Source organism: Kogia breviceps, chromosome 1 (assembly GCF_026419965.1).
Source record: "Kogia breviceps isolate mKogBre1 chromosome 1, mKogBre1 haplotype 1, whole genome shotgun sequence".
NCBI lineage: Eukaryota > Metazoa > Chordata > Mammalia > Artiodactyla > Physeteridae > Kogia > Kogia breviceps.
The window spans coordinates 23,038,379-23,064,057 of record NC_081310.1 but is presented as its reverse complement, the minus strand read 5'-3'; the positions used below and the strand labels follow the sequence as shown (position 1 = coordinate 23,064,057).

General features: G+C 47.9%; 1 pseudogene; it reads left to right on the top strand.

Annotated features, from left to right (window-relative positions):
• Positions 1-23,678: 23,678 nt before the first annotated feature.
• Positions 23,679-25,000, top strand: LOC131758072 (cytochrome c oxidase subunit NDUFA4 pseudogene; annotated as a pseudogene).
• Positions 25,001-25,679: the final 679 nt, after the last annotated feature.

Sequence of the window (25,679 nt, the reverse complement as noted above, 5' to 3'; positions counted from 1 at the left end):
CCACTTAGGAACCACATCCTGGTTTCTCTCCCCCCAACTCACACCCCAGCTGCCTGCACTGGCCAGCAAAGTCCTGTTCTTGGGGACAGAGGGGTCACCGTAACAGCACCACTCGCCTCTGAAACCCCTATGCAACCCGCTAAGGCTAATTCTTAGAGAAACCCTGGCAGCTCTATTCCATGGAGACACTAATTAGTTCCAGAGCTGCTAATTAAAGGCCCAAGCTGCCGCATAGAACCAAGTTCAGGGTTCTCTGTGCGCCGGGATGAGGCCACGGTGAGAAGTGGGAAATAAAGCTGGAGGCATGGCTGGGCCCGCACTGGGGGACTCTTCAATGACAGGCCCAAGAAATAAATGAACCTCCAAAGGCCCTTTCATTTTCTCACTTAGCTGTTTTGCTGTTTTGATAAGAAAGGACTAAAGCCTCGTCGTGATTTGTTGGGCCACTGGGACAAATGAGGGACAGGCTCCGGAGCTGAAGTGAATCCTGCTCTCTCGCCAGGGTAAGCTTCTGTCTTACATTAACTGGGGGCTAAAGAATGTCTCGAAGGAGAGGCTTTGAGACCTTCACGTGGGTTGAAGGATCACTCCAGTGGCAGCTAAAATGCCAGTGACGGCCTGCCTTTGGCCCGTGACAGCATTAATAGGCCCTTCAAGACACGGGCAATTTCTACCAGAGCCGGTCCTTTGCTCAGTGGCCCCCATGGGAGTCAATAAACAGAAAAGGTCAGATCCCGCACCCACCTGGAATAAACACAGACCTGGAACTCTGCGCCACGCACACAGGGTCTGCAGACTCTCCAGGCACAGGCTCCTCCTTGGCCCAGGGTGGGTCTGGCATTTGCTGGCAGATTCTCCCTCAGGGAAGTCACAGCATCTGGGAGTTCCCGCACAGAGGTGCTAAGGGAATCCAGTCGGGTCTTGGACACACCACACCACAGCCCCTGGGTGGGAAATGCAGGAAGGAGCTTTAGAGAGAAGAGGAAAGGGCAAGAATTGAGGAAGGCAAAGGGCAGGGGGTAGGGAACCAGGGAAGGTCCTCTGGTCAAATGGGGGAAGCTCACCGCAGCAACGCCTAGCCACACTTCCCCAGAACTGGCCCGAGGCCCCGGGACTGCTGTTCCCCTCACTCTCCCCCTTCCTCAGAAGATGAGCCGGGCCAACACAGCCTTTCCGAGGCAGCTCTGTGGGCCAGTGGCCTTGGGTGAGTCACTTCCCTTCTCTGGGCTCAGTTCCCTCCTCCATGAATGGTGGTGGGCTCATTGGATGCTCTCACGTACGGACACCTCTGGGCTGGCTTGGAGGGCTCGGGTGGAATAAGGTGACACTTCCTTCACAGAGTAGAGGGCTCAGCGCAAACACCTGGCAGTCTCCCTCCCTGGCCCTGTGGGTAATGTCACTAAGGAGCCCACACTGCCCGTCAGGCCCATCAAAACTCTCCAGCCTGGGCTTCCCTGGTGGCGCAGTGGTTGAGAGTCCGCCTGCCGATGCAGGGGACGCGGGTTCGTGCCCGGGTCCGGGAAGATCCCACATGCCGCGGAGCAGCTGGGCCCGTGAGCCATGGCCGCTGAGCCTGCGCATCCGGAGCCTGTGCTCCGCAGCAGTGAGAGGCCCGCAGTAGCCTACATCACATCCCCAGTGCTGCGCCACGCACCCTGGCCACGCCCCTCCCCAGTCCTCCAAACACCTTGCTGGTCTGGCAGCACCCTTCATGCCGACTGCTCTTTCTACCCCTCCCAACCAGCCCCCTACTCCCTCTCTCTCCCTTTACCTTGTTTCATTTTTCTTCAAAGCCCACCTCACGGGCTTCCCTGGTGGCGCAGTGGTTGAGAGTCCGCCTGCCGATGCAGGGGACACGGGTTCGTGCCCCGGTCCGGGAAGATCCCACGTGCCGCGGAGCGGCTGGGCCCGTGAGCCATGGCCGCTGAGCCTGCACGTCCGGAGCCTGCGCTCCGCAGCGGGAGGGGCCGCAGCGGTGAGAGGCCTGCGTACCACAAAAAAAAAAAAAAAAAAAAAAAGCCCACCTCACCACGAGATACCATCAAATCTATGAGTTTGCTCGTCGCCTTTCTCCCCTCCTCGACGGCAGGAACAGGGTCCGCCCTGATGGCCGCACCACACGGTGAGTCCTCAACAAATAACTCCGTGCCTTTGCTCCCACAGCTCCACTGTTCCCCGCCACCTCCCTCCAAGATCCAAGATCGTCACCACCTCATGTCCCCCCTCCCCTGCCTCTGGAAGCCTCTCCAGCTCTGAGGCCCCCTTCGCTCTCATGCTTACAGGACCAGGCTTCCCTGAGGGTCATGGCAGTAAGTAGTGCTGGGCACGAAGCGGTGCTCAGAATGTCAGCCCCGGGGCCAGAGGTTCCGACGCGATGGTTTAGACAAAGAAAACCAAATACCATGCACGTAATTGGCACAGAGGGAAAAAACTCTTCTCAAAGCCTCCAGCCCACAGAACTCCACTCGTCCCTTCTGGGTACCACAGATGCTTAGTGACAGCTGAGATCAGTTTTCCAGAAGCAGGAACCAGGGAGTATTTCTGGCCCAATTAAGCTTTAGTGCTTGACAAGTAGGAAATGCAGCCTCACCTCTTTACGTTCCTCGTGTGAGAAGCACATGGGCTCCGTGTACATCTGGGCCATCTTGCTTGCCTTCCTGTAGGTACGCCATGCCAAGGACGCAGGTGGATGTGCAGGCCATGATGAGGGCATCTCCAAAAGGATGCAGTCGACTGGTGGCATCTGCCTCAGGAAATGGGTACAAATATTGTTTTACAAATTATCAATATTAGAAAATCAAGCAATTATCTCCATTTCAAAGGTATGAGAACTCTTCTCATAGCTATTATTACCAGCAGCATCGAGTTTATAAGGGCAATGCTGCCAGGAATATGGTTTCTATTCTTCCAGGCATGGCAGATTTTACCCTGTCAGTTTTAGCAGGGAGACCAGATCTGAGTCGTGTTCCCTAATTGAACCCTAGATAGGTAGGTAGATGAGAAGACAGATTAGATGGCCTATTTAAGTACACACATTTGAAAAACTCTTAAAAGAAACACATCGGGCTTCCCTGGTGGCGCAGTGGTTGAGAGTCCACCTGCCGATGCGGGGGACGCGGGTTCGTGCCCCGGTCCGGGCCCCGGTCCGGGAAGATCCCACATGCCGCGGAGCGGATAGGCCCGTGAGCCATGGCCGCTGAGCCTGCGCGTCCGGAGCCTGTGCTCCACAATGGGAGAGGCCACGACAGTGACAGGCCCGTGTACCGAAATATAATAATAATAATAGTAAAAATATAATAAAAAGGTTAAAAAAAAAAAAAACCACACATCAACTCTAATGTTAAGTGCCCATTTGAAACAGACCCCGTTCCTGGCAGTGAATGTCTGGCTCTCCCCCGGAAAGAACCACAAGCATCTTGTCCTCAGGGTGGAGAGAACCTGTCCCGCCCCCCTCCCCAGGCTGGTCCCCACCCTGCCCTGAACACTAGAGGCCTGTCCTTGGCCTGTGCTCAGGACCCTGCTGTACCACCCCCTGCATCAGCCATGAAGAGCTCTCTTCCCCGAGGACTGATCACTTTCAAGGAGGGTCAAAGGCCCCTCTGTGTCAACAGCCCCTTGCCTTTGTGTAGGCACTGGCCCTGTGTGACACTGACCCTCCTCCTTCTTGGCCTCTCTGTGGGAACTCAGGACCATAGACCATTACAGGTAGGGGTGTCTCCACGCAAGATAGAGGAGGGGTTGGTGTAAGGGGAGGGAGGTGGTGAGAGGCCAGTACCTCGTTCATTTATTTAAGCTCTACATAGCACTTAGTATGTAGTTTGTGGTGTTCTTCTCTGAAGCCCAGGATCTAGCAGAGTGTGTGTGGCATGTGGCAAGCTCCCAGGAGTTGCTGGGGCCGAATATAGGCATAGTCAGGTTGGCAAGGGGAAGATGGTCAGTTTGATCCATCAGAGTCAAATCAATTACAACAATATCAGTTACCATTTATTAAGCTTACTCTATGCTAGGTACTTAACAGACTTTTAACATAATGAACATTTATGGCCTCCCAGGGAGAAAGGTGTTATGAGCCTCGTGTTTCAGATGAGAGAACTGAGGCTCAGAGGGGTTGAGCAACTTTCCCAAGGTCACACAGCTTATGACATAACTGTCAAAACCAGGATAGTCTGACCCCAGAGCCTGTGTTTTTGACCACTGTGTACTTCTCCCCTTCCCTCCCCTCCCCTCCTCTCAGAAAAAGCAAATGAGGGCAGGACCAGGAATCTGAGGTCAGTAACCTGACCACCCCCTGGGGAAGCCTCGAGGGAATGTAGCTTCGATGGAGCCTTCAGACAAAGCAGCTGCCTCCACAAAGGAGCCCTATAATTGAGGCTTGTTTTTCTACCCGACTGTCATTCAGCAGAGCCACCAGGACTGCTAACCAGTTGGTGTACCCGTTGGTAAAACTTTGAAATACATTCATGAACATTGACAAACAGCTGCTGTCCTAATGTCTTCCTCCTGGACCCATCACCCTGATGGCTCAGGAGCCCCCATAGGAACCCTGGAGCTTCCCCTGATCCCACACCTCAAGGGCCTGGCCCTGCATGGAACCTCCAGGCCCCTGCTCCAGGGGAGGGCTGGGACTTAGTCAACGCTGGGTCCATTCCTGTGCAGACCATGTTTTCATAATTAATTTTGAAATTCTCCTTTGGATCCCACCCTCTCACGGGAACTGCTGGTCTGAAAGGGCATCTCCAGCAGTTCCTGGGCCCCACGGATGAAATAGTTCTCCTTACCCAACCCCCTAGGGAAGTTGCATCTGGGGGGTCAGGCTCCGCCAGCACAAAGGGGTGGTCCCCAAGGCAGGGAATTGGCCAGGGCAGCCATCTCTCCTTCAGAGCCCCCCATAACCAGAATGGGCAACACCCAAGCACGCCTGAACCAATTGCGGGAACCTGGTGAGCCAGGAGGGCTGGAAGAATCGTCCAGGGAGTGGGCCTACGGTGGCCCAGAAAGGACTAAATGCTCAGAAAGTCAAAGCTGGATAATCAACTGTGAATGTGGATCTGTGGGGTGGGGCAAAGCCAGAGAAAGAAACGAGCCTCAAAGACAGAAGCTGGAAGAGCAAGGACAATTTGGTTAGAGGCTTTGGAGGTGCAGTCAGAGCATGTGATTTCAGGCTAAAGATGCGAATACTATAAGGCAGCTTGAGGCCTGTTTCACGTGGTGCTGGTACGTGGCCTGCAGTCTCTAAGACTGGCTGGGTGGAGGCCCAGGACCTGAATGCACAAAAAGCTGTAAGAAGGGGAGCTGTGACTGAGGAAAAGGACAACATTTTGCTATCAGCAAGGACAGCACAGGTCCCTCCTCCTGCCCCCGCCCCAAGCCCCCAGCTTGTACTTTAGTGCGTCTCCCATCCCCACGTTCTGAGTCAAAATGTGATCAGACTTTATGTACCAGAGCACATAAAAACAACAAAGCCCTGTGGATTCCTCTCTGCTCAATTCCACCCTCCTAGGCCTGCTGTTTGCTTCACAGCCTCGTATTGCGTTTGTGTGCAGTTCAATAGATTTTTTTTATTACAGCTGGAATTAAATAACTGAAAGATGGATCCAGTGGGCTGAGGGAAAACAGAAGTTTAATCAAAGGGAATAACAGAGTCGGTCTGGTTCTAGAATTGCAGGATGTCCTGAAGCGCCCATCAGGGCCTGCTGACGATGTCCCTCTCTCAGACTTTCCCTTTGAGGCTTCCTCCCCCCAGCTTGTGCCCATGAAGGGGCTTCAGAGGTCACCCACCCGCTACAGGTAGGAGATGCAGTGGGCAGGACCAGGGCCAGGGTCTCAGGGCCACCACGAGCTCAGGAAAGATCAAATCCAGGGCCTCCATCACAGCATCAAAGTATTGCTGAAGGGGATTTTCCTCTTACTTTTCTCCTGCGCTGAGGTTCTACGGGCAGCAAACCCTGCTGAAAAGGATGATAAATTCTGGCTTGGGGTCCTGTAGTCTTGGCTGTTGCCAGGACTCAGGTGGCAGCAGGAAAGGTTACATGAGGAGGGGGAGATGAAGTGTGAGATCTTGGAACCCAGCTGGGTGTGGCCCTGTAACTGGGGCAGCTGGCGGGTGGCAGGACCCGGATGGGACCTCCCTGGAAGGTGCAATGGGAAGGGGCAGGGCTCAGGCCCACCCCAGGGGAGGCCTGATCGAGCCTGCTCAGGGGGCTGACTGGCAGCCGCCGGTTTAGAAAGCCCCTACCCGCATTGCCAGCTTCTCTGTGCCCCTTCTCCCTCTCATCCACTGCGCTCAACACTCAGAGGTTCCCCCAGGCATCTTCCTGCCTCAGAACCTTCACACGTCACTTCCTCAGGGAAGCCCTCCCTGACCCCCTCAGACCTGCTCAGCCTCCCCTATGAAACACTCCACAGCCTTTAGGGTCTCCACGGCGCTGACCACCATTATTACCATGTTATGTTCAGTATCTTTCTGCCTTGCCGCCTATGAGCTCCCCCCCGGGCCTGGGCCATCTCGTTTTATTCTCCACTTTCTCCCCAGTGCCCGCTGAAGTGTCTGGCCTGTAGAAATGGCTCAACAACATTAAAAAATAAAGGACTTGAGTCACACCTTACATGTAGGAAGGTTCCAAGACAAGGAAGAGCAGGTAAGGAGATGGAGGCCAGGGCAGGGAGGGCTTCCAGAGGCCAGCAGGACACCAGTCCCAGGAGTGTGGAGTCTGCCAGGAACAAGGAAGGACCAAATCCAGGGACCCCCAGCCTGGGCCGCTCACCGTGACGGGACTCAGGCCCCAGGAACAAGATGTGGCCCGGTTCTCCATCACTGAGACCCAGGCAGTCACTCAACCTCCGGGAGCCCTTGTTTTTCATTCATAGAATGGGGATAAAAATTCCTGCCTCACAGGTTGCTATGAGGATTAAACGAACTCAGGAGGAGGTAGCTTTTTTCTTCCACATGTGTGCCTTTGCCTGGACTGTCTTTGGTGATATCTATGTATCTATATGTATCCATCCATCTATCTTATCTACAACTATATAACTACATCCATTTCTATTTCTACCTCTAGATTCCAGTGTCTCTACCTCCATATTGTTTCCCTCTCTCTAAATCTCCCTCAGAGCCTGAGCTCTGAGCTCTGACACTCCAGCAGCAGCTGGAGGAGGTTTCGGTTTGTTAATATTTGGACAAATACTAAAGAGACTGGCAGGACCAGCCCTTCCTAGATTACATAGATGCTTCATCACAGCCCACAGATGCCCCCGACCTAATTAACTTGGCAGACTTAGGAGAGATCAGAACAGGCTTGCAAATTAAATCCTGTTATTGGCTGTAAAGGGTGCTGCTCCCTTCACATACACACCCCTCTGTGTGCTGGGGAGAGGCAGACTCAGGGCTTCTGCTTAGCTGCCTGGGCACACCAGCGTTTCAGGGTTGCTGCATGACCGGAGAAGTAACCCCATCAGCTGATTCCAGGCCTCGATCAATTTCAACAGCAGCTTTGGGGCTTTCCACAGGAGGTCCTAAAATCAAAGCTTGCGACTCCACACATGCCTTGAAGGAATAGGAATCACCTCTCTGGAGGCAGCAAAGGGAGTCAGGGGACGTTGTGTTTGGCTTCAGGCAGACCCGAGCTGAGTCCTGGTCTGCCACTTACCGGCTGTGTGATCCTAGTCAGCCAACTCGACTTCTCTGACCCTTGGTTCCTCGTCTGCATAATGGAGTGACAAGACCATGTCCAGGGGCTGTTAAGAAGATTAAATAGACCTGTAAAGTGCCTATTCAACAGAAGCTCATGCTCTCCCCTTATTCCAGATCAAGACTGGGAGAGTTGCCAGCAAATATATCAGATCCCAGCAGAGGACGGTGCGTCTCCCTCCTGTTCACTCTGCTGCGGAGCTAGTGAGAGGTCAAAGTCAGATCCCACCTGGGGAAAGTTCCCCTGCAAGGAGCAAATTCGCTTGCACCCAGATCCTGCTGGTGTATAAGACTCCTCTGTAATTACCAGCTACCACGGCCTTGTAGCCACCTGACGTCATCCTCCCACCCCCGCCCCGGGTCATGGCTGACCCGTGCTTGGGAATGATCTGTCCCAAGGCTGTCACGGAAAGCGTGACTTACTTGCTGTTATTTCGGCTCAGATTCCAGGACACTTGCCTTGTCCCCTTGTCCCTCCCCCTCCTAGACTTCAGCCTCAAGAACTGTCCCCTGTATTACCACTATCTGCCTCAATATCCGTGCCTTGAGCCATCCCCTGGGAGCAGACATCCCACCTTCCCCCAAATCTAACCTCAGTACTCCAGCTAAACCCAGCTCCCAGAGGCTGGACCTCCCTGGGGACAACTGGCTGTCAGCCCAGCCTGCTGGCTCCGCCTGCCACCATACGTGCCTGACTCTGAGTGCCAAATGCCTGCTATCTGGGACCTCCGCCTCCCTGTGACAGCTGGGCATTTGAGGGCCGCCAGCTCCATGCCTCCCTCACTACCTCCTGCTGCCACGATCCCTCACATCACCTGCTGCAGGGCCAGCTTCTGCTGTCTGGCTCCACCTGGCCCACCTAAGCCCAGGCTGGGACACTCCTGAGTAACCTCGTCATTGCTGTGGGACAAAAGCCTACCTAGAAGTGGCTCTGACAGGGAAAGTCTCTGGCTTCTGCTAACCAATGTCACAGTGTCCCCAAGGTGGGAGCAGAGGTGGCATTTTATTTCTTACAGGTTCTAACTTTCCTGCATGAGACTCCAAAGGCAGGACGCTGTCCAGAGCACAAGGGAGGGCTCTGGTCCTGACTTAGCATCTCTCCTAACCCCCAAGCGCCCGGCCACTGCTCAGAACCATCAGGAGATGGGGAAGAAACCCCGGTACCCAGGCTGAAGAACAAGAAATGTGCTTCTTGGCTTCCCTGGTGGCTCAGTGGTTGAGAATCTGCCTGCCGATGCAGGGGACACGGGTTCGTGCCCCGGTCCGGGAGGACCCCACGTGCCGTGGAGCGGCTGAGCCTGCGCGTCCGGAGCCTGTGCTCCGCAATGGGAGAGGCCACAAGAGTGAGGCCCGCGTACCACAAAAAAAAAAAAAAAAAAGAAAGAAAGAAATGCGCTTCCCCTCCCAAACATTACTACAGGTTTTTATCCTGTCTTTCTCCAAAAACCCCACTGAAATGAAAGCAAAGGCATTTTTTAAAGTGTAAGCCCAAAGACTAGGAGAATTTCTCCTCTAGGAGAGGAGACAATTATAGATAAGAGATTTTGACAAAGTTTAGAAGATGAAAAACAGATGGAGGAGGAAAATTAGCAGAGGAAGATATAAGCTGAAATGGCTGCAAAGGAGGTTCCAGATGAGAAGCGAACCCATTTGCCCGGCAGAAAACCTGGGATGCTCAGGACGTGGAAGCAACAGGTACAGAAACTTGTGGCCAGGAGTGGGGCTGGGAAAAGGAGGTTTGTGTGGGCATCTACACTGAGTGAGACCCCGCCCCAAAGATTCCCCCCCTTTGCCCTGCACAACTGGGCAGCTCACATGCTTCCTCCACCCCCACCTGGGCAAGATGCCCAAGGCTTGTTCTCTGGTGAAGCAGAGAGAAAACTCCAAATTTGGGGATACCAGGCAAAGTGAGGGGTAAGGCTCAGGACTGCATTCTAAAAACTGCACAGTGGGTTTCTGAGTCCCATTTTACGGTCCTGCTACAGGCATCCTGCCCTCAAGCAAGAGATTAGAGGATTCTCCTCTTGAGTAGCTGAACTACCCCAGAGAAAAAGATCTCTAAATACTGACATTTGACAATTTCCAGTGTAAAAAGCCCCACCTGTCTTCAGGCTCCACCCAAGCATTCAGAACTTTCAATCCGCTTTATAGAGCCTCTTGGAAATATGATCAGATAGCCAAGGATTAACGGATATTTGAGGAAAGACTCCAACATGAAAAAGAGATCAAAACAAAGGCAGCGCTGGAGTAGGTGTCAGAGCACCTAGCATCTCAGAGACAGGGCAAGGAGCAGAGGACAGTTTCAAAACGAATTCTAGTGAAAATTCTGAGAATCAAGAGCAGACATTGCCCTTTATGGGAAAGGAAATAATCAGAAAACAAGAAAGAACTCTTGGAGATTAAAAATATACATAACAGTTGAAATTAAAATTCAATAAAGGGAAATCTGCCAGAAAAGAACATTAAAACACAAAGAGGGGAAACAGGACAGATGAAATTTTTTAAAAATTTCAGGAATCAAAGAGAAAACAGGTGGGAGGAAATAATTTTTAAATATTTATATAAATATTCCTGGAATAGAAGGGCATGAATTTCCATATTGAAAGGGCCAATTGAGAGTCTATCATTACAAATGAAAAAAAATACCTACACCAATTTTGAAATGTCAGAACACCAAAGATAAAGAGAAGATCCAAAAAGCTTGGGTCTGAAAGCTGAAACAGGGCACAATAAGAGAAGCAGGAATCAAAATGGCGCCAATTTCTCAACAGCAACGCTAGAAGCCAGGAGATGAAGAAACAATGCCTTCAGCATCCTCAGGGGGAAAATGTTATTTTCAAACTGGATTCTATATTCAGCCACTCTCAGTGAGTGTGAGGGTAGAAAAAAGACATTTTTTCAATGTAAACAGACTCAACCAAATTGACCAACCATGTACCCTGTCCTAAAAAACTGCTGCAGGATGTGCTCCACCAAAACTAGGCTGTAAATCAAGAAAGAAGATATGGGCCTGAGGAAACAGCAGAGCTAGGATTGGACAGAGCAGTGAATGAAAGTCCCTGGATGACAGATGTGTAGCAGGCCTAGAGAGCAAGCTTACGGTTTGGAGAAGGAGGGAGAACTGCTCCAGGAGGGAGATCACCGGGGGAAAATGGGATAGATACATTAAATGATAGGTCTCACCATTCAGAAATTATACTGTTAGACCTTTGCCAGAACTGAAGGAGCAAGTTACGTAGAAAACTAGGTGAATTCTTTTTTCTTTTTGGCAATAAAGCAGGTATATTTTAATAGGGGCAGGCAGCTAATTTGCACTCAATTTATACATTTTCCATCCAATTTCATTCCCCTGGTTCAAGTTTCTTCATAGCCATGGCAAATGCTTCTTCACCAAAATGAACATTTTTACCCAATAATATTGTCCTAACCATTTACATTTCCAGAATGGGAGGAAGAAGTAAGGTAAGTGGACATTTTTTTTTAAGTAAAAGATAAAAGTACAAACATGAACCCCATTTGCAATCTAAGATGGTTTAGACTAGAGCTTATCAAAGTTTAATATGCATATGAAACACAGCATAAGATGTAGCCTCTGATTCAGTAGTTCTGGAGTGGGACCTGAGATACTGCATTACAAACAAGTCCCCAGGTGGATGCTGCTGGTCTGTGGGTCATACTTTGAGTAGCAAGTATTTATACAGAGATAAATGGCAATGAAAACATCTGTTGAGCTATGATAATAATATTTGCCATTTATCTAGTGCCTACTGTATGCCAAGCACTATACTATTTTGCATGCATTATCTCAATTTACTCCTCAAAATCCTTATTATTGTTATCCTCATTTTACAAATAGAGAATTGAGGCTAAGAGGAGAAGTAATTGCCCAAGCTGTGACAAATGCTAGTTGGTGGAGCAGGGATTGAAGTAAGATTTATGTCACCTCAAAGTCCAGATTTTTTTCCTTAGAATTACAGCTTCAACCTCCCCTGCAATGTAAGGAGACAGAATAAATGGAAAGACATTCTGTGTTCATGGATTGAAAAACTCCATGTTGTTAAAATGTCCATACTCCCCAAAGTGATTCAACACTATCTCCATCAAAATCCCATGGGCATTTTTTACAGAAATTTTAAAATGAATGCTAAAATTCATTTGAGACCACAAAAGACCCAGAATAGACAATGTGATATTCAGAAAGAAGAATATAGCAGGAGGCATCACACTCCTTAATTTTAAAATATATTATAAAAATAAAGTAATTTTTAAAGTATGGTACTTTATGATTGTAAATGGGATTGTTTTCTTAATTTCTCTTTCTGATAGTTCATTGTTAGTGTATAAAACACATTTCTGTATATTAATTTTGTATCCTGCAACTTTAGCAAATTCATTGAGGAGTCCTAATAGTTTTTTGGTGATGTCTTTAGGATTTTCTTTATATAGTATCATGCTACCTACAAACAGTGGCAGTTCTACTTCTTCCTTCCACTTTGGATTCCTTTTATTTCTTTTTCTTGTCTGATTGCTATGGCTAGGACTTCCAATACTATGTTAAATAAAAGTGGTGAGCGCAGGCATCTGTGTCTTTCTTGTTCCCGATATTAGAGAAAATGCTTTCAGCTGTTCACCATTGAGTATGATGGTTGATGTGGGCTTGTCTTATATGGGCTTTATTATGTTGAGGTATGTTCCCTCTAATGCATTTTGTTGAGAATTTTTATCATAAATAGATGTTGATTTTGTCAAAAGCTTATCATACATCTCTTGATATGTTCATAAGATTTTTATTCTTCAATTTGTTAACATGGTGTATCACATTGGTTAATTTATATATGTTAAATGATCCTAGAATCCCAGGGAAAAATCTCAGTTGATCCCAATGGCAGGAGTTGGGCTGGCAGGATGCAACTATATTCAGAGGCTAACTATAGCCAAGTGCAGCAGGGCAGGCCAGTGACAGGAGACAGGGTTTTCCTGAGTTAGGGTTACACATTTTTGCTGTTCTTCTGTTTAAAAACATACTTTTAAATTTCTTTAACAACCTTGCTTTGTCAAATCAGATTTGGGAAAAAAAGACAGCTGCAGTACCTCCTGAAACTGTTGTCTTATTCTCTTGACTCTAAAGGTTCACTGCCATTTTCCAATAAGAATGGCCTGAAAACATCCCATCTTTCTAAGCCATGATGAATGAGCATTGATTAAAAGTAGTTTCTTGCCTCCAAGCAGCCCAAATTGCAGTCATGGCCACAGCCCTGGGCACCTAAGGCAGCCGAGCCAAGACACTTCTGGCTGTAGTGCTCAGAGCAGGCACACCATCAAAAAAGCACTAGGTGAATTTTTAAATGAGATAATTATTAATCTCAGGATAAACAAAGGAAGATAGGAAATATAATCACTGCATATTACTTGCTCTACCATAAATAATACTCACACAGTTATAATAAATATACACCAACTGCTTATATTAACTAAAAGTATCGAAGCCATTATCCTGGGAGGGTAAGAGGAGGGAAGGGAATGGGAAGAGGACAAATCCTTGTCTGCCATATCAGGATCTCCATAGATAAATTCTAAATTTGGTAAATCAAGGAAAGAAATATAAGCACATTACTTAGAAATATAAATACTAGAAGAAACAGCTCAAAGAGTGTGCTTGTTTTCTATTGTTGCATCACCATAAACTTAACAGTTTAAAACAACGCATTTATTATCTCATGGTTTCCCTTGGTCAGGAGTCTGGGCATGGGTCTTCTACAGAGGGTTGAAATCAAGGCATCAGCTGGGACTGTGGTCTCATCTGAAAACTTAACTGAGAAAAAATCATCTTCCAAACTCATTCAGGTCACTGGCAGGATTAATTTCCTTGTGGTTGTATGACTGAAAGCCCCAGCTTTTTGCTGGCTGTTTGCTGGTGGCCACCCTCAGGCCTGTAGGCCTCCTGAAGTCCCTAGAAGCCACTCACGGTTCCTTGCCATGGGAGCTTCTCCAACATGGCCACTGACTTTATCAAGACCACAGGGAGAGCCTCTGGCTCCAGTTTGCTAAGAAGAAAGTCTTATATAACACAGCATAATCGTGGCAGTAATATCCGATCACCTTGCCATGGGAGGGGAGATGTGGACGCCAAGAGGCTGGGACTACTGGGATCACCCTAAATTCTATCCACCATGAAGAGATTCTTAAATGTTGTTTCATAAAGAAGTCGTGCAAAACACATAAAAGAGTATTAATGGATCCCTCCCACCCATTTCCTAGCCAACACATTCTCTTCCCTGGGAGGCAACAAATATAACCAGTTTCTCTCGTAACTTACCAAATGATTCTGTGTCTATAATACATGTGAACATACACACGTTACTCCTCACGCCCTTAGCTCTCTGCTCAAATGTGCGAGGCCTTTCCTGAGCCCTCTATAAAAATGATGATATATACATATTTTCCCCCTATTTTGCATAACTGGTACCATGTTATGTAAACACATATGCATCTCACTATTTGCACTTCATATATCCTGAGATGATTTTAAATTGGTACATAAAGAGATTCTTCACTGTTTTTCTGCTGTGGTATAGCATTCATTGACCATTTGATGGACAGTTAGGTCATTTCCAACCCTTTTCTTTTGTGAAGTTAGATATTTCTAACGCTTCAATAAGTATCTCTGAGGGGAGGTCATTTTACTAATAGTGTTGCCTCTGGGGGGTGGGACAGGAAAGGGCAGGGATCTACTGCTTTCATTATAAGCCTTGTGAACCACTTGATTTTTTTTTTTTTTTTTACCATGCACACATATTACTTTGATAATTGTAAGAGGGCTGTGTGATCTGTTCAGGGGGTGAGGCTGGCTACATGGGGAACCTCTCTCATCCTCGCCACCATCAGAACAGGCTTCCAAGCTCCTCTGAGCTGCTAGCGCCCACTCCCACTCAGGCTTTATTCTTTTCCTTTCTCAGCATTTACTGGGCATCTGCTGTGTGTCAGGAACTTGGAGACTGCAGCTTCAGGGAAAAATTATACTTCTCACTTCAGGCCAAAGATTCTACTTTGTGATATCCCTTGTAATATATGAGAGCAAACATGCACACAGCTCTCCTGGGCTCTCGGGAGAGAAATGGGCTTCCAGTGGCCTCAGCTGGAGCCAGAGCCCCCTCCAGGGTGCAGGAAGTGCACAAGCAGTGCCTACCTCCAAGGTAGGGAGTTTGGGAATTGTTTGGTGTTAAAGTTCTGCTTTCCAGTGGGTCTGAGGGGCAGCCCCCAGGGGCAGCTTCCCTTATTGCAGTCATCCACTCCTTCCTCTGCAGCCCCAGCAGTAGCCTCTGGAACACTGCCAGCCCCCTCGAGGGCCCCATTTGTCACATTGTAACACTCTCCCCCATCAAAGGGCAAGACTAGAGAGACCCTCTGTGTCTCCCTCATTCCCTTCCCCTCACCTTTCTCTGCCCCCTTCCCCCTGTAATTCCAATTTGTTTTCCTTCCTTACAATTGCTTCTCCTCCCCTAGTGATTATCCTTGGCTTCAGCTGTGTCCCTCAGTGTCCAAGGGGAGCTGAGACCCTGTGACCCTACACCTGCCATCTCCCTTTGACCCAGCGGACAACAGAGTCTAGCATGTGCCCAGTGAGGTGGGCACACACCTGTTTTAACTGGGGAGAAAATTAGGCCTTCGTGCCTCATTTCCCATAGCCATGCACTGTGATGAACTTGATCTCCATCAGAGCGACAGTTACCCAGCAGCCTCCTGAGCATCAGACCATTTCATCCTCACAGCAACTGCACAGGACGGTATTGCTATGATCCCTGATTTATAAATGAGAGAACCAGATGTAACTAATCTGCTTGCGGTCACACAGCTAGAAGTGGCAGAGCCGGTATCTAAACCTGCATCTTCTTGTTTCCAGAACCAAGGCTCTTAATCTCAGTGTTGTGGGCTTCATCCTCTACACATGTGGCAAACATATTTTCTGTTTCCTTTCTAGTGAGCATTGGTCTCATCAATGACCCACACTGACATCAACCCAATAATCATGACTGTGTGGGTGCGGTTTTCCATCAGTTAAAAATCCACTTAATCCAGAAAACAAACTTATGGTTACCAGGGGGAAAGGGATAAATTGGGAGATTGGGACTGACATATACACACCACTATATATAAAATAGATAACTAAGAAGGACCTACCATATAGCACAGGGAACTCAATACTCTGTAATGACCTGTATGGGAAAAGAATCTAAAAAGAGTGGATATATGTATATGCATAACTGATTCACTTTACTGTACACCTGAAACTAACACAACGTGTAAATCAACTATACTCCAATAAATTTTTTTTTTTTAACCCACCATCAACGGGCCCCCATTTCTTCAGCTTGGCTGAGAGGACCTGAGGCATTTCATCAAATATTTTGCTAAAATCAAGTTTACATTCCAACATGAAATTTCATCAAGACTTTACCTCCCAAGGCTCCCTGAAGTAATAAACCAACACCCAACAAGCTCCCCCAACCCTCCCCTAGTCTTTCTGTGCTGTTACATCTGTCCTGGCCCTGATCAAGGCACTCTTCTGACCTCCTGAGAGCAAGATCAAAAAGACTGGTGGTGTTTGGAAGTGACAGCGGGGCAGCGGGAGGAAGTAGAGGGTGAAGTGTGACAGCGGCTGCCAAGTGGCAGAAGTGAGATGAAAATGGATTCGAAAAGTGGCTGGCGCAGCAGTGAGGAGATGTGGCCTTCCATCAGTCTGGGGCAGCAGCCTGAAAGATGCACTGGGGCCCAAGGTCCTCCCTACAAGCTCTTCCTTCTTTTCTGGAGCAGGGCTTGCAAATTGAAGCCTGCAGGCATCAGGCCAAGACCCTAAATAGGGGAAGTTGGTCCTGGGGGAAGTGATAAATGAATTGCATGTAAAGTATGCCTGGCACATGTCAGAACTCCCTAAGTGTTCATTGTTATTATCAGTTGTTATTATCATCATCATCATTATTAGCACTATTATTAGAGAAGCAGCTGTGACTCAACCCCAGACAACTATTGTCCTTCAGCAAGATGGATGTAGTGATGCCAGATTTCCCAATATGCCAAAGAAGCTGGGAATCTGGATTTTTGCTGAAAATCTCTCCATTTTTCCATTTGGCAACTAATGCAATTAGAACAAAAACCAGTGCCCGTGTGGACCAGATGAAATCAGCCTGTGGGCCACCCTCAGGCCTGCATGCTCAGTCCTGGAGCCTGCGGCAGAAGCTCTGTGCCCAGGATCCCACAATCTCCGGGGATAAGGAACGTGGCTGTGACAGTCTTCCAAGCCTCCTTGTGTCCCACACCCCTACACACACACACACACACACACACACACACACACACACACACACACACACACACACCCCAGAAGCACGCCAGGGACGCTGCAACCCCAGCTGAGCCCTTGAGCCTGACAAGGGGCCAGCTGCACTTCCAGCCTGGCAAGGAGAGAGGCGAAGGGAGAACGGTGGCCAGCCGGGAAGAGAAGGGCTCACGCAGGCCTCTTCAAGGAAGAAGCCCAGGGTCCCCGCACGGCCCACAGCACTGGGCAGCTCAGCGTCTGCTTGGCAGAGGAAGCAGAAGGAGGCAGCCATGGACCATGAGAGGCTCCCCACTTCCTGGGCCCTGAGAATATCACCCCTGAGCAAAACTGGGCTTGAGTTGGATTCGGTCCCTTCTGAGGCCCACCTTCTCTGATGCCCTCCTGCCTTAGAATTGTGACTGCAGTGGCTGCCACTATGAATGTGGGGTGGCCACTGTCACAACAGATATGTCAGAGCATAAACAAAGAAATCGAAGCACAGCTGTAAAGAAGACCAGGGAACTCCCAAAGCTGTGGTCTGCCTGTAACCGCCAGACCAAAAGAGTGGAGTGGTGCCGGGCAGCCTGTCCCTGAACTGTGGGCGGGCTTGGGGGGACCGTCTCCCAGGAGCTGTGGTTGTCCTTTCCCTCAGCTCCCTTTGTCCATAGTTCTCAGCGAGAGGGGGTACATCTCAGCAGCTTCTAGAACCTTCTCTGGGGTCCTTTGCCTCCAAAGCTCTTCTCTGCAAGACCCTGGAGGAGTTCTATTGATGTTTTCATGTAAGTGGATATCCCATCAGCCCCTCTTTGCAGAATTTCTCCTGTTTTTGAGAAAGGGGATCATCTAGGAATGGGAAGGGTGGGGATGGGAGACAACTCAATGCCATCATCATCGTAATTACATTTTTGTTGCTTTTAACAGCTTCATCGAGGTATTACTGACATACAATACATAGTTAAAGTGTTCAATTTGGTAAGTTTTGACACATGTACACGCCCATGAAACGTTCAACACAATCAAGATAGTGAACATACCCCAAAGTTTCCTTGGTGTCCTTTGTCATCTCTCCCTTCCCCTCCCTTCATTCACAGGCAACCACTGATCTTTCTGTCACCAGAGATTAGTTTGCGTTTTCTGGAGTTTTATATAAATGGAATCTTACAGTATGTATTCTTTTTCTGTCTGGCTTCTTTCACTCAGCATAACTGTTCTGAGATCCATCCACGTTGCTGCGCTGCTGCTTGTATCAGTAGTTCATTCCTTCTTGTTACTGAGTGACATTCCATTATATGAACATAATTACTTTTTATATACATATATAATTACTTTGTATCAAGTACTCCCTATATGCCAGGAACTCTACTAGTGAGTTCACATACACTATCTTTTTCAGTCCTCAAACTGATCCGCAAATAAGAACAGTAATCTCCACTTTACAGTTGAGGCAAGCAAGGCTCAGAAAAGTTAAGAAAACTTCCCACAGGTCACGCAGCAGGGAAGTGTAACATTCAGGATTTGAACGCGTCTCCCTGCACTGAGCTATACTGCATGTGCAGTTTTCCCTCTGAGGCCCTGGCCATCCCAGGTGTCCCGGGCTGCTCAGCAGCAGGATGCCTTTGACCTTCCCTTCTAGCTCCACCCCACGGGCCCGGGAGCACGGTGGACCGGCCTGGCCGCCTTGGCCCCACCTCCTCCCGCGACCGTGACACTCTGAGCCCATTGCCCCTGGAGGGGAGGAGGTCAAAAGAAAGGGGCCCGAACACCTGGAGGCTTGAACCCCTTCTGCCACAGCACACACACACCCCGCCTGTTTGCAGAAGAAGATTTTTACTGGAGTCAACTTGTTTTGAGCTGAGGTGGAACACGCTCCCCGAGCCTATCAATAGAACGAGGCAGAAGGGTGACCACGCGGCAGATGGCACGGGTGGGTGGAGCGGCTCCTCTGTCGTGTGTTCGGCGGTGGTGAGAGATTCCCGACTGCGGGCCCCGGCACTTCCCTTCTCCTCCATCCCCTCAGCCCACGGCAGCTGAGCTTCTTCCATCACAATCCGCCTTTTCCGGGTTACCGGAGATCCTGCAAAGGCCTCTGGGAGCGAGGCCGCCGGGCGCATGAGCACTAGGGCCTCAGGGCCGCGCCTGCGAATCCCGAGAGCGAGCTCCTGCCTCGTGTTTCCAGAGACCACGTCTCCAAGTACCCTGCAGAAGGGCGGGAATCACTGTCGCCGGGGCCTGTGTTCAGGGATTTCCATCCCACCCCACCTGCCTCTTCTGGAACTTCGCATGGCCCGGGCCTGGCATCTTCAATGTGCCCCTCTCGCCTTGCTCCTTCTTTGGGGCAGACTTCCTTTACCCAAATCAAAATCCTTCTCTTGCTTCTGTTTCCCCTTCACATTACCAAACTTCCTAAGTTATCTCCTCAGAAGCCCTCCCCACCCCCTGGAACTGTATGTATACACATACAGTGGAATATTATTCAGCCTTCAAAAGGAACTAGGTTGACCTCCCTAACAGTCCTCTCCAATGAGTGCCTTTGGGGGCACGCCTCCTACCTGTGATTCCCTATTGGAAAAGCATCGCGCCAATTAGGCTGCCAGCACCACGAGGCAGGGCCTCCCCAATCCGTCATTGTGGTTTCTGCAGCACCCAGCACAGTGCCTGCAACCAACAAATGCTCAGTGAATACGTGATTTCTTGAAATAAAGTTTTAATACTTGCAAGAGTGAACAATGTATTATTTACAGGTACATATATTTAGTAAAACTATAAAGAAAAGCAAAAGAATTACACACTCAAGATCAGGATAGAAGTCATACCCATTAGGATGGCTATTTAAACACACACACACAGAGAAAAACAAATGCTGGCTGTGGAGAAATTGAGACCCTTGTACATTGCTGGTGAAAACGTAAAATGGTGCAGCCACTGTGGAAAACAATCTGGCAATTCCTCAAAATATTAAACATAGAATCACATTTGACCCAGCAATTCCCACTTCTGGATATATACACAAAAGAAAGCTGGGACTCAGCTATTTGTGCACCACTGTTCGTAGTAGCACTGTTCACAATAGCCAAAAGGTAGAAACAACCCAAATGTCCATCAACAGATGAATGGATAAGTAAGATGTGGTATATACATACATACAGTCGAATATTATTCAGCCTTTAAAAGGAAGAAAATTAGGCTACAACATGAATGAACCTGGAAAACATTATGCTGAGTAAAATAAGCCAGTCACCAAAGGACAAATATTATACTAATCTACTTATATGAAGTACCTAGAGTAGCCAAATTCATAGAGAAAGAAAGTAAAAACAGTGGTTACCAAGTCTGGGGAAGGGAGGAATGAGGAGGTATTGTTTAACTCAGTTTATTTAACTTTAGTTTGGGGATGATGAAAAAGTTCTGGAGGTGAATACGGGTAATAGTTGCACAGCAATGTGAATGTTCTTAATGCCACTGAACTGTACACTTAAAAATTATTAGAATGGCAAGTTTTAAGTTATATATATTGTACCACATTAAAAAAAAAAACGAAACCAAAAAACTAAGATGGTGGTCACTCCAGCAGGACGGAGGGGGAAAAAGAAAGGGCTATAACTGTACTGAGGGTGAGTCCCCGGGTACTCAGACTCTTATACTTGTTTATTACATTGCCTATATCCAGCCACACCTGCCCCCTCTGCAACCACACATGTATATATGCTATGTACCTTATGTCAAGGATTCTTTTTTTTTTTTTTTTTTTTTTTTTTGTGCTACATGGGCCTCTCACTGTTGTGGCCTCTCCCATTGCAGAGCACAGGCTCCGGACGCGCAGGCTCAGGGGCCATGGCTCACGGGCCCAGCCGCTCCGCGGCACGTGGGATCCTCCCGGACCGGGGGCACGAACCCGCTTCCCCTGCATCGGCAGGCGGACTCTCAACCACTGTGCCACCAGGGAAGCCCCTTTTTAAAAATTGTTTTAAATTTTTATTTATTTCATGGATTCTAAAGCTCACATTTTAAAAAATGCAATCTCTCTGAAATTGGGATGCATCTCACAACCAATGTGGTAAGAATAGGCTTGTGCCGTAGTTTAGGTGGTAGGCTATTATCTTTCTCTGTGGTACATAAAACAATGCTGCTTCTGGGACTTCCCTGTAATTAAGGGAAGTGTCCAGTGGTCAAGACTCCGTGCTTCCACTGAAGGGGGCGTGGGTTCGATCCCTGGTCTGGGAACTAAGATCCTGCATGCCAAACAGCATGACCAAAAAAAAAAAAAAAGATGCTTCTGACAATTGATGGTGTCTAAGAGCAGATGAAATACAGGGTATGTATTTGTAAGCAAAAATATTTCATAATAAATTTTTATTTATTTTTACTGAAGTATAGTTGATTTACAATGTTGTGTTAGCTTCAGATTGTACAACAAAGTGATTCAGTGATTCTTTTTCATTATAGTTTATTACAAGATACTGAATATAGTTCCGTATGCTATACAGTAGGACCTTGTTGTTTATTTTATATATAGTAGTTTGTATCTGCTAATCCCAAACTCCTAATTTATCACTCCCCACCCCCTTTCCCCTTTGGTAACCATAAGTCAATCTCTGTGAGTATGTTTCTGTTTTGTAAATAGATTCATTATTTATATCATATTTTAAATTCTATATGTAAGTGATATCAGATGATTTTTTTTTCTGTCTGACTTCGCTTAGTATCATAATCTCTAGGTCCATCCATGTTGCTGCATTTGACATTGTTTCTTTTTTTTTTTTTTTGTCTGCACTGGGTCTTTGTTGCTGTGCGCAGGCTTTCTCTAGTTGTGGCGAGCAGAGGCTACTCTTCATTGTGGTGCGCGGGCTTCTCATTGCGGTGGCTTCTCTTGTTGCAGAGCACAGGCTCTAGGCACATGGGCTTCAGTAGTGGCAGCACGCAAGCTCAGTACTTGCAGCTCATGGGCTCTAGAGCACGGGCTCAGTAGTTGTGGCACACAGGCTCAGTAGTTGCGGCACATTGGCTTAGTTGCCCCACGGTGCGTGGGATCTTCCCGGACCAGGGATTGAACCCGTGTCCCCTGCATTGGCAGGCAGATTCTTAACCACTGGACCACCAGGGAAGTCCATTTCATTCTTTTTTTATGGCTGATTTAGGTAGATAGATAGATAGACAGATAGGTAGATAGATGTGTATAGATATATCACATCTTCTTTATCCGTTCATCTATTGATGGACACTTGGGTTGCTTCCACGTCTTGGCTATTGTAAATAGTGCTGCTATGAACATTGGGGTGCATGGATCTTTTCGAATTAGAGTTTTCTCCAGGTATATGCCCAGAAGTGAAAATGCTGGATCATATGGTAACTCTATTTTAAGTTTTTTAAGGAACCTCCATACTGTTTTCCATACTGGCTGCACCAATTTACATTCCCACCAAGAGTGTAGGAGGGTTCCCTTTTCTCCACACCCTCTCCAGCATTTATTATTTGTAGGCATTCTGATGATGGCCGTACTGACCAGTGTGAAGTGATACCTCATTGTAGTTTTGATTTGCATTTCTCTAATAGTGATGTTGAGCATCTTTTCATATGCCTACTGACCATCTATATGTCTTCTTTGGAGAAATGTCTATTTAGGTCTTCTACCCATTTTTTGATTGGGTTGTTTGGGTTTTGATATTGAGTTGTGTGAGCATAAAATTTTTTTAAAATAACAGTTTTATTGACATATAATTCACATACAGTACATTCACCCATTTAAAGTATACAATTCAATGGTTTTTAGTATAGTCACAGAGTTGTGCAATCACAATACATGGCTTTTTTGACTTAGTGTGTTTTCAAGTTTCATCTGTATTGTAGCATTGTACTTAATTTTTTTTTCTTTTTTTTTTTTGCGGTATGCGGGCCTCTCACTGTTGTGGCCTCTCCCGTTGCGGAGCACAGGCTCCGTGGCCATGGCTCACGGGCCCAGCCTCTCCGCGGCATGTGGGATCTTCCCAGACCAGGGCATGAACCCGTGTCCCCTGCATCGGCAGGCGGACTCTCAACCACTGCGCCACCAGGGAAGCCCATACTTAATTTTTAAAGTGATCCATTCACTCCTCAACTCACTGGAATCTGGCTTCTGAATCCACTTCTTTATTAAAATGACTCGTGTAGGTCACAAGTAATTTCCTCATTATACAGTCTAGTGGACATATCTCAGGCTTCATTTCAACCTCATTCAGCACAAATATGGGTTGAGTGTTAACCAAATGCCAGGTTTTACTGGCATCACTCACTTCCTTCTCTCTGACATGCTCCTTCCTCAAATTCTACACCTCATGCTCATTTGCCTGTTTCCCTGTCTGGACCTTCTCTGTCTGCTTCCTGGGTTCTCCCTTCCCCTCTCCTTTGGCTTGTCTTTGACATTTGTCCCCTCCTTTGATGTTCTTCCAGTGATGTCCAGCAGACTGGTATCCTCCATGATCAGGCCCTCAATCTGACACCACCCTCAATCAGGTTGTATCTTCAACCTCTGTTTCTCCAGCTGCCTGCTAGACCTTTCTCTCTGGGTGTTGCATGGGTGCCTTACACTCCATGCTAGATGGAATCTCTCCTCTGCATAACCCAGCACTTCTCTTAAGCCACTTAAATTCTGCCTTATACTCTTTCATTCAACAAAATTATTTACTCGAGGCCTGTGTCACAACCATGCTCCTCCAGATCATTGGTCAGGCCAAGAATCATCCTAGCTCGGTCCCCCTCTTCGTATTTATGGGAGCAGGAGGTATGGGAGAAGCACTGTATGTCTGGTGCCTGGCATTGTTCAATCCAGATGTCAGTTTGGACAGAAAGAATAACCCAGAACCCTGGAACAAAGTGGGTCCCAAAGATTAATACAAGCTCTACCCAGTGAATGTAGATTACAGCAAAGTGAAGAAAGAAGATGCAGACTTTTTTTTTTTTTTTTTTTTTTTGCGGTACGCAGGCCTCTCACTGTTGTGGCCTCTCCCGTTGCGGAGCACAGGCTCCGGACGTGCAGGCTCAGCAGCCACGGCTCAGGGGGCCCAGCCGCTCCGCGGCATGTGGGACCTTCCCGGACCGGGGCACGAACCCGTGTCCCCTGCATCGACAGGTGGATTCTCAACCACTGCGCCACCAGGGAAGCCCGAAGATGCAGACTTTTAAATGAAATGTTTCACCGTAAAGCTGCTTAGAATGAAGGTCTCCCAGAAGCCATCTGCACAATTTTGCACTTGACCAGGAAATAGTTGCCCTCTCAATGCGTGATCATGTTGGTGTATTGTGTTGGGGTTTACACTGTTTAATAAATAATCTGAAACTTTAAAGAAAAGTTACTGAGAATCTGCTCCTGTTTGAAGTACTAAAGACATGTTAGAAAAGAAAACAAAGTCCCTTTTCTCCAAGAGCTTCCCTTCTAGGGAGAGAGCCAGGTGGTCAAACATGAGCCTGCAATACGGCCGGTGGTAATGAGATCCTTAAAACAACTAGAGCAGGGTAAAGGGATCAAAAGTGACAGCGGGATGTGCTGGTTATTCTCTGCTTACTGTCCCTCCCTCCCGTACAATTCACCCATCGTGCTCCTTCTCAGCCCTGTTCCGTGCCCCAGGGACTGGCCTACAAGGCTTCTTTCACCCAAGCTCCCCCAAGGGCACCTCTGCCTTCCTATTGGCTTAGGCAGAAAGAGGAGATGAGAGAGTGGAGGGCAGTGCTGTGGTAGTAAATGTGTATCAGCCAGCTCTCCAAGGAAAAGCAACCTGATCTGTAGCATTTGCCCATTTCTGTGGTGTAAACACTCCACCTTGAGAGATTTCAAACAGCCATCTTGATGTCAGAGTTGGGAAGAGATCCTTACCGTGGGCCTTGATGAATCAGTATAAGCCAGTTTCAACACACCATTGATGGGAGGAGAGGGAAGTCTGGGAATGTCTTCTCAGCTTCCTCTTGTCCTCGGTCCTGGCAGGGGCTGCATCCCCTGCATCCACTTGCATCTAGACAACAGTGCCTCTTAGGCCACTCCGGCTCTAACGAGATGCTGATACTCCCATTCCCTCCTCCTACCTCTTCAGGCCTGGGATTGGGAACAGCTTCTCAGTGAAGCTGGTCCCTGGGTGCCACACTATCCCTAGTTTCCTTTCCCTACTCCCAGCTCTTCATTAATGTTCTTCAAAATCCTCGTGGAATGTACCGTCTGTTTCCTGTGGGCCCCGGACTCATACAGGAGGGCTGTCTTTTTTCGCAGAGCGCACAGGAAGGCCTTTCTGATACTGTCACACTGAAGCACAGAATGAGGGTGTGGGAAGTGATCTGTGTGTTGATCCTGCCACCTCCTCTCCGGTTTCCCCATCCCCATGCCTGGTAACCATTTCTCTGGTATTTGATTTCTAGCAGTGCTAATCCCAGTTCTTTGCATGTATCCAAAAAAACATTTGTTGAATTGTACCAAAACAGGGCCATCTATTGCTTTTCTTCTACTCTCTAAAAAGTGTTCCTTGTTCCTATGAATTTCACTAATGCTCTTTCATTCTTCATTTGAATCTTCTATTGGGTCCATGCCCAGTGAGCCAGTGCTAACAGAAGCTGGTATAAAATCCTCCTACAAAAATTACAGTCCTCAAAAAAAAAAAAAAAATTAAAAAACAAAACACCACAGTCCTCTTATAAAAATTGCTGGATTTGAGGCCACAGTAG